We start from the raw sequence: 9,128 nt of genomic DNA on the forward strand, positions 1-9,128 counted from the left end.
AAGATCTGCGCGGTTTCTGCCGCCAATCTGCCGTCAAATCACTACAAGCTCTGCGCAGTTTTTGCTGCAAATCTGCAGCAATTATCCGACAACAAGCTCTGCCACATATCTGGTGACAATTTGGCAGCAAGATTTGATATAATAGATTCTGCATCAAATTTGTTATCTATTTGCCATCAAAAGTTGATAGCAAGCTCTGGTCAAAATCTGTTCGCGCAGGCTTGGCTATCTGGATGATTAATCATTCGCACTTAGCGAATGTAACCTCTTGATATCATTATTTTTGTAGAGAGTATATAAAATTGTCTTGTATTTTTCAATAGAATATTCACAAGAGTACAATTGATCTGAATAAGATTGTTTTAACAATATTTTTTCAAATATCTTTTGGCTGAGCTTTTGTTGTAATTAATTTAAAACGATTTTTTTGTAAAGTTTATTTATAACGATTTTTTTGTAAAGTTTATTTGTAGCGATTTTTTTTAAAGTTTATTTATAATGATTTTTTTATAAAATTTATTTAAATATTTTAATATATAAAAAAATTTATTTTAAATATCTTTTGTTCTAATTTAGGTAATTATTCAGTTTAGCTGCCTCACCTCCGATTTCGATGAATGTAGGCTCATTCGAAAGGTATTTGCACGAGTAACAACTTTTTCCTTTAAGAAAATCGGGGCTCTGCCCCGCGAAGCGAGATATTAATCGATAAAGTTGAAGACGCGTTAGGGTAATTGTTCAGAAGAGCTATCTCACCTCCGATTTTAATAAAAGAGAGCTCAATCGACGCGTTTGTGCATGCCAAATTTTTTCTTCTGACAAAATCGTCGCGATTAATATCTCTCTACTGCGAAGCGAGATATTAATAGACAAAGTTGAGGGCGTGTTAGGTTAGAAAATCTGTCATACTATCTATCTCTAGCTATGTAACTGGGGGGCTTCGCCCCCCAGACCCCCCTATCACGGGGGTGGGGGCTGTAGTCTTTTGTGAGAAATTCACTCTTTAGCTTAAGCACAAGAAACTATAAAGGAAAAAATTTGGCATGCACAAACGCGTCGATTGAGCTCTATTTTATTAAAATCGGAGGTGAGATAGCTCTTCTGAACAATTACCCTAACGCGTCTTCAACTTTATCGATTAATATCTCGCTTCGCGGGGCAGAGCCCCGATTTTCTTAAAGGAAAAAGTTGTTACTCGTGCAAATACCTTTCGAATGAACCTACAATCATCGAAATCGGAGGTGAGGCAGCTAAACTGAATAATTAGCAAAAAAATAATTAAAATATTGGGAGTACAAATTAGTTCGGTCCGTTTTCAAAAGATGGCTTTGGCTGTTATGAATGTTTCATAGTGACAGCTGATTTCGGTGGTTTCAGAGAGGTTAGACATCTGTCAATAATATTCAGTTTATATCGCTTTGAGTTTCATACAAAACCCCTGTTTTTTACTGTGTTGAATATGTCAAATTTTGTGTTAACTAAGCAGCATTTGCGGGAGGTTTTAGTTTTCTGCTTTAATTGGAAGAAAAGTGCAGCTGAAGTGCATCGAATGCTTGTAGAAGTTTATGGTGACAATGCTCCAACTAATAAATCATGTAAGGAATGATTTCGACGTTTCAAGAATGGTGATTTCAGCGTTGAAGACAAGCCTCGCTCTGGACAGCGAAAAAAATTCGAAGACAAAGAATTGGAGGCATTACTCGATGAAGATCCGAGTCAAACACAAGAGGAGCTTGCAGAATCATTGGGAGTTGATTCGTTTGAGCCGTGCATTACGAGAAAAACGGCCGGAATACGAGCAAAGACATGACAAAGTTATTCTTCTGCATGATAACGCTCGGCCTCATGTCGCAAAAGTCGTAAAAAATTATTTGGAAACGCTCAAGTGGGATATTTTACCGCACCCGCCGTATTCGCCGGACATTGCTTCTTCTGATTACTGGTTGTTCCGACGGATGCAGCACGATTTGGCAGGTCACTGGTTCACTTCTTTCGCAGAAATCGAAAATTGGCTCCTAACTTGGATCGCCTCAAAAGACGAGACATTTTTTCGAGATCGAATTCGAAAATTGCCTGAGAGGTGGGAAAAAGTAATAGCCAGCGATGGACAATACTTTGATTAATCTGTTCATTTATTTTATTCTGAAATAAATGCATTTTTGACCACAAAAAAACGGACCGAACTAATTTGTACTCCCAATATATTCTAGGTTTTTCAATTATTACTTTTGTTTTTCTGCGCACTCCTTTGCATGGGTTAACCATATTTTTATCGGACCTGAGATTTGATCATCAGTTGCATTTGCATGAGAATTTCTCATCATACCTGAGAAAAACATTAATTTTAAAATATTAATAATTTGTAAATACTATATATTATTAAAACAAGTATATTTAAATCTTTCAATGGATGAAAAATACGAGAACAATGTTTTAATGCAATATAAGAAATATATAAATTGTTTAAAAATAGTATTATTTTTAAAGAAGTTTTCGTTACTTAATTTTATAAGGAAATTGTTAAAAATATATTTAAAAATATATATTTGTATTTGTATAAAAATATACCGTGATATAAACAAGCATTAAGAATTGTAATATTGAATTTAGTTTACTTACGCATAATTACCTTACATAATTGTAAGTCCGAGAAGATTTCCTTCTTCTTTGCCAACTATATTCCATGACTAATTTATTTGAAAAAATTTGTTTCATAAGTCGAATGGATGATATTTTAATATCTTGGCATACAACTCGGGCCAATTGTTTAATCTGTAATTACGCTATTAAGGTTTTTGTGTCTATGCTATGTCGTAAATTAACATAGATTTTCTCGTTTCTGACGTTATTATCAAAAGTGAAGACACAACTTTAATTACAAAATATGAATAATATTATATGCAGAATACTCAATTTGTACAATGTTCGCAAGATTATATAATTCTTATAATTAATGAAACAAAATTATATATATATAGGGTGTCCTAAAACCACCGGAATTGCTCTTAATGGTAGATTCCTTACAATATTTTAAGAAGAAAATTCTAATACAAAAATGTCGAGGCTATAATAGCTTTTAAACGGGAAGCGATTATAGCCTCGACATTTTTGTATTAGAATTTTCTTCTTAAAATATTGTAAGGAATCTACCATTAAGAGCAATTCCGGTGGTTTTAGGACACGCTGTATAATAAAGATGAGTGCTTTGCAATTGCGTACTGTGTTACACAAAACCAGTTTATTGGTTGCATACTATGTTACAAGATATTTTAGATAATATGTAATCAATAAACTGGTTTTGTGTACGTGTGTGTCAAGATGTGTTAAGCCAGGCCTCGGAATTTTTGTCACATTTCGAGCTGATTTCAGACGCGACGCCCACCGCTACCCCACTCTCACTCGTGCCTCAGCGGCCGAGCCGCCGATCGCTTTGTCTCAGTAGCGTTGTTGAGTAAGAAATACGTATGTAGCGCTTCTGTGTGCCAATCCGTTATTAAAATTTTTACTTCTTCAATATATATATATATATTTTTTTGTAAATAATATAATGTTACATTATTTATGTGTAATATATTGTAGATATATACCCACACACACATATATAATTTTATATCGAATATAATGCGTGTGTGTGTGTATCTGTCTTGTAATTTTGATAATAGATTTCCACATCACCCATGAGATACTATTGTTGATGCGGTTTTTTTTTAAGTTTTTTTTTTAAGTTTTTCCCCTGTAAGCCTATTCCACTAGAAATAAATTAATGACATGACTCGGCAGAAAAGCGAAATTCTATATTATAAGATACATACGGAAGAAAAAAAAATTGTAATCATAGAAGAAAAAAAATCAGCCAATCTTAATGTTTTCTAGATCGTTTACACAATTGTACTAAAGATGGTATATCCACAGAAATTTTGGAAGAACTAGCTCGCATCAACGAAGACAGTGATGCATCGTTCAAAGAAGAACGTGTGGCTGTCTTTGTAAAATTCATTTTCGAAAAAGAGCATTCACATAAATATATAGACCCAAACATGGAAAAAATTCGAAGACCAAAATCTCTAAGACGATGGGTAATACGATGGATCTAAAATTGTGAAGAACTCGATATTAATACTTTAAAAAGAGCTATTAGTTTAATTAGTGATAAAGTGCTTTGGCAAAACTATACAAACTATGGCAGTGCAAAATGTAAGTGAATTGACTGGTGATTCTTAACAAAGTAAAGTTATGTGTTTGTGGTGCATGTGCGTGTGTGTGGAATATATTATACAATTTAATATTATTTTTCTTTCCTTGCTTATATAAGATGTAGTAAAAAGAAATCCATTATTTTTCCAATAGATGGCTTTAGTAATGTGTATCTCGCGTTGTATAAGTGCGATCGGTTTACGCTAGATGGCGTTAGAAAAATAAGATTTCGTACTAAAAAAACTTCTCAGACAGTTTTGTGATTGTTTGACTCAGTATTGTTTGAGCGCGCGTTAAAGATGGACATCAGCGAAGAGAAAATACGCCATATTTTACAGTTTTTCTTCTATAAAGGCGAAAACGCAAACCAGGCGGCTGAAAATGTGAATAGTGTTTATGGTCCTGATACTGTAACAGCCAATCACGCGCAATTTTGGTTTCGTCGATTCCGTTGGGAGCGGTGCACTTGGACAAGGTGCATTTGGACACAGCCAATCACAGCACCGTATGATTAGAGACATTTGTAGGGTCCCTTGGAACAGCGACTTGTGATTGGACTGTGTCCAATTGCCCCGTGTCCAACTGATATACACCCGATTCCGTTCCGGTAATTTTGATGTCAAAGATGCACCACGCTCTGGAAAGGCAATTGTCGAAAATGTCGATAAAATAATGGAAATTGTCGAGTCCGACCGTCATGTAAGCACTGTTTCGATTGCCCAGGAACTAAACATTGCATAAAAAACCGTTTGGAACCACTTGAATAAGACTCAATACAAAAAGAAGCTCAATATATGGGTGTCACACGAGTTAACGCAAAAAAACCTCATGGACCGAATTTGGGAGCGGTGCACTTGGACACGGTGCATTTGGACACAGCCAATCACAGCACCGTGTGATTAGAGACATTTGTAGGGTCCCTTGGAACAGCGACTTGTGATTGGACTGTGTCCAGTTGCCCCGTGTCCAACTGATATACACCCACCGAATTTCCATCTACGAATCGCTGCTGAATCGCAACAAAATCGACCCAATTCTGCAGCGGATGGTGACTGGTGATAAAAAGTGGGTCATTTACGACAACGTCAAGCGAAAACGGTCGTGGTCGAAACGCGGTGAGCCGGCGCAAACGGTGGCCAAGCCAGGATTGACGGTCAGGAAGGCTTTGCTGTGTGTTTGGTGGGATTGACAGGGAATCATCCACTATGAGCTGCTTCCCTACGGCCAAACTCTTAATTCGGACCTGTGGTGTCAACAATTGGAGCGTCTGAAAGAATCAATCGCCCAGAAGCGGCCAGTTTTGGCCAATAGGAGAGGAATTGTGTTCGATCAGGAGAACGCCAGGCCACACACATCGATAGTGACTCGCCAGAAGCTCCGGGAGCTTGGTTGGGAGATTCTTATGCATCCACCTTATAGTCCGGACCTAGCACCAAGTGATTACCACCTGTTCGTGTCTGTGGCGAATGATTTTGCTGGTGAAAAATTCGCCTCAAGAGAAGCTTGTGAAAATCGACTGTCCCAGTTTTTTGCCAATAGGGACAAGGGTTTCTATGAGAGAGGCATAATGGAATTACCTTCAAAATGGCAACAAGTTATCGAACAAAACGGTGCATATTTGACCTAAATCGGATCATTCTAACTATGCTAAATAAAGCCTTCAATTTCATGCAAAAATAATGGATTTCTTTTTACTACACCTTATATATATATATATATATATATATATATATATATATATATATATATATCACTATATGCTAGATATATGCTATATATTTATCACTTCCTCTTTACAATTTTAAATATATGCCACAATGGATCTCAATACATCAACACAGAGAAGCAGTGTAAAGAATCAGCATAGAGAGAGATAAACAGTCAGCGTAGACAGTCAACATAAAAAGACAGCGTAGAGAGAGGGTCAGCGTAAAGAGTCAACATAGAAGTTGGTTTGTATTGACTTGCATATAACTTATTACCATATCTTACATACATGCAGCTATACACTTAAAGAATCGCAGAATGATCTGACATACGCTGGTGAAGCAAAGCATAGCGTACATGTGTTGGAAAGCTTACATGCACTAGTAAAGCATAGTATGGTTTTATGAATCTTCTTTTTGAGATGTATATGAAAAAATCATAAAACTAAAACAATTAGCCACGCCTTACTAGCACGTGCACTGAAGTATAAAAATATGGGCTATGCTTATATCCGCTTTAACTTTGTCAAATGTGAGTTAACGTATGATTACTCGAAATTCATGAATTCATATTAAAAATATACTTCAAAATATATGGAAAAGTTTATTTAGAAAGGATAGAAGTATTATCTCAGCAACGATTAATGGTTTCGTTAGCGCTATATGTGAATAGCGTTATCGGATATGTGTGAATTAATCTCAATTAGCACTCATAATTTTTGACAACACGAATTCTTCCGATGTAACACAATGATAGGAACATTGAATGAATCTATTTATCTATGCGTAATGGTTAATTATAGTACAATCATACAATCATAATTAAAATAATTACCTTACATCTGTACAAAAATGTACAGTACAAAGTAAGTAAGCACATTCACAATTGTCAGTACAAAGATAGTCCATACGTTGTACACGCGCACCGGCGTAAATACGTCCATATATCCATGTGACTCGCATACGATGACGCGTCACTCACACACTGCTACCTGTAGGTGAAGTACGAGCAGCACGTTGTGGCGGAGGGGGCTAGCGGTATACGATCGTCGGACGCTTAGAGAGGGAATAGTGGTGAGAATCGCGGCGATTTTCCATCCTCTATCGCAGACGTAAAAGCGAGAGAGATAGCATTATAAGACGTCGTGGACAGAAATGTCGTCTTGAAATACGTGTAACGCAGCATGTGACTAAGAAAACGCTCGACTCACACTGTCTCGTCTATACGTGAGCAATATGCTCGAACATCCATGCATTTTTTCTTGTAATTCAAATTACAAGAAAAATTTTATAAGACCCACCAAATTTTATAACGATAGAACGATACTCGAATTCATAAAATGTGAAATAATTATATCTCGCGTGTTTATGCATCACTAAAATTAAAAATATTCTACTTCGGCAACTTATACAAGCTGTATTGTTGCAGTATTATATATTGATACAGTATCCTATATTGAAATAAATCTAATAATCTAATATTTATTTATTTTTTTAAGAGCAACTATTAAGAAGTACTTGTCGAAGCCTCCTGAAAACCCTTCCCCAAGATCTCCTTTTATATTACAGTAATTTCCTTGCTAACAAGAAAAAATGCATGGGTGTTCGAGCGAGCGAAACAGTCGTCGGAACACCGCGTATTGCTCACGTATAGACGAGACAGTGTGAGTTGAGCGTTTTCTTAGTGTCCGTCACACGTATTTTAGGACAGCATTTCTGTCCATGACGTCTTATAATGCTATCTCTCTCGCCTATGTCTATCTCTTATGTCTGAGATAGAAGATGGAAGATCGTCGCGACTCCCACCATTATTCCCTCTCCAAGTGTCCGATGATCGTATACCGCTAGTTCCCTCCGCCACACCGTGCTGCTCGTACAGTCGCGGACTTAAAGGTTAGTGGGTCATTTTTAGGAAATTTAGGAACGCATTCCGACTTGAGAAGAAGGAGAGTCGCTGCTCCGTCTGCGGGACACGCCTGCGCAGTGACTAACTACGATAGGAGAGAAATGGCATATACGTAGTGCAACGCTTTTTCCTCGCGTAGTCGGCTTACGGAGGCAGCGCTGACCAAATCTACGGCGATCGCTCAACGGAGTGAAACCCGGTTTCACTCCTACGACACTCGCGACTCCGGTCGACCTTCCGGAATTGGGCGCCAGGTACTGTCGGCCGTACCACCTTACTATTTTCTCTAACTTTATAACATGTTGACCAGAGGAGCGTCGGTCGTCGGTACGACCCTTCGGCAGCTCAGCCGCCCTTCGGTAGAGGGGCTGGTTCGATCGCGGTTGAAGGTGCTTGAAGGAAGGATGGAGTTTGCAATAATACACGAGGGCTGTAATCTAATGTACCGGACACAGATTTATTCTCGACAGCTATTTTGTTACAACTCTTTATTCGCGCTCGCGACAATATTCCATACGGCAGCTTGTCGTCTCGAGTACGACCTTCAACGTTCGCGACAGCTATTCTCACGCTTGTTCGATGCGGTGGAGTGCGATCGTTCTCGGTTACGACGGGGACGGTCGACAACGTTACCCCGACGCGTGAGCTCTCCTCGCTAGCGAGACGGATGCGGTTTCCGTCACCTCCCGTGGACGGCCGGGCCTCGGCCGGGCTTCGGCCGTCGACGCGTCTCCCGATCCACGACTCCAAAATATCCACGCTAAGGGCCGTCTTTATGAAACGGACTCACCAAATCGTTGGTCGCGAATCGGTCGCAGTCGTCAGCGGGCAGCGACGGTCCCCTTCCGGGTCACACAAACAAAATTAGTCCTCGAGCGGAGTCGGCCTTACGGCGTTCATCGACGTCGTCGTCCTGGCTGATGCAGCTTGGTGGGCGTCACGTCCTTTACACTTTGCCGTTCCACTGCGAAAACACGAAAGCTCCCGCTGATTTGCGAGGCTGGATTTTATTCCCAATTTGATCCCTCTTCTCACCAGTTGGCGACCTCTTATTGGCTACTTCTTCAGAGCCGTTTATCTGCCTTTGTTGCCTCGCTGTTTTCTCCTCTTTGTTTGGCAGCTTATCAATTTGTTGTTTTGATTTTGGGCTTTGCATCTTCGACAGCCGTTATTTCAAGTTTCCTGTGGAGCCTCGCAGAGTCCGTGCTAGCTCAGCGGACGCTCCGGGTCGCGGAGGATTCGCTGGCCGATACTGTGCTTCGGCCGCGGCTATCCTCCGCTCGTCCGCGGTGTCGATCCGCTCCGCCCTTGCGGCTTCCTCG

The 9,128-nt window shown here is 39.2% G+C and overlaps 1 protein-coding gene across 2 annotated transcripts in view; it reads left to right on the top strand.

Moving 5' to 3' along the window:
• The window catches only part of LOC116851583 (cytochrome P450 4C1-like), a 44,296-nt gene that overhangs the window by 4,889 nt on the left and 30,279 nt on the right, over positions 1–9,128 (top strand). The window contains exon 1 of one of the 2 annotated variants that reach the window (XM_032831143.1): positions 6,036–6,146. The exons of the other annotated variant lie outside the window; for it this stretch is intronic. The gene's annotated coding sequence lies outside the window, so the exon portion shown is untranslated. Of the gene's footprint in view, positions 1–6,035; positions 6,147–9,128 lie in introns of those variants that run through there. 2 annotated transcript variants of the gene reach the window in all.

Source organism: Odontomachus brunneus, unplaced genomic scaffold, assembly GCF_010583005.1.
Source record: "Odontomachus brunneus isolate Ranch 3 - 2012 unplaced genomic scaffold, Obru_v1 Obru_scaffold_179, whole genome shotgun sequence".
NCBI classification, from domain to species: Eukaryota; Metazoa; Arthropoda; class Insecta; order Hymenoptera; family Formicidae; genus Odontomachus; species Odontomachus brunneus.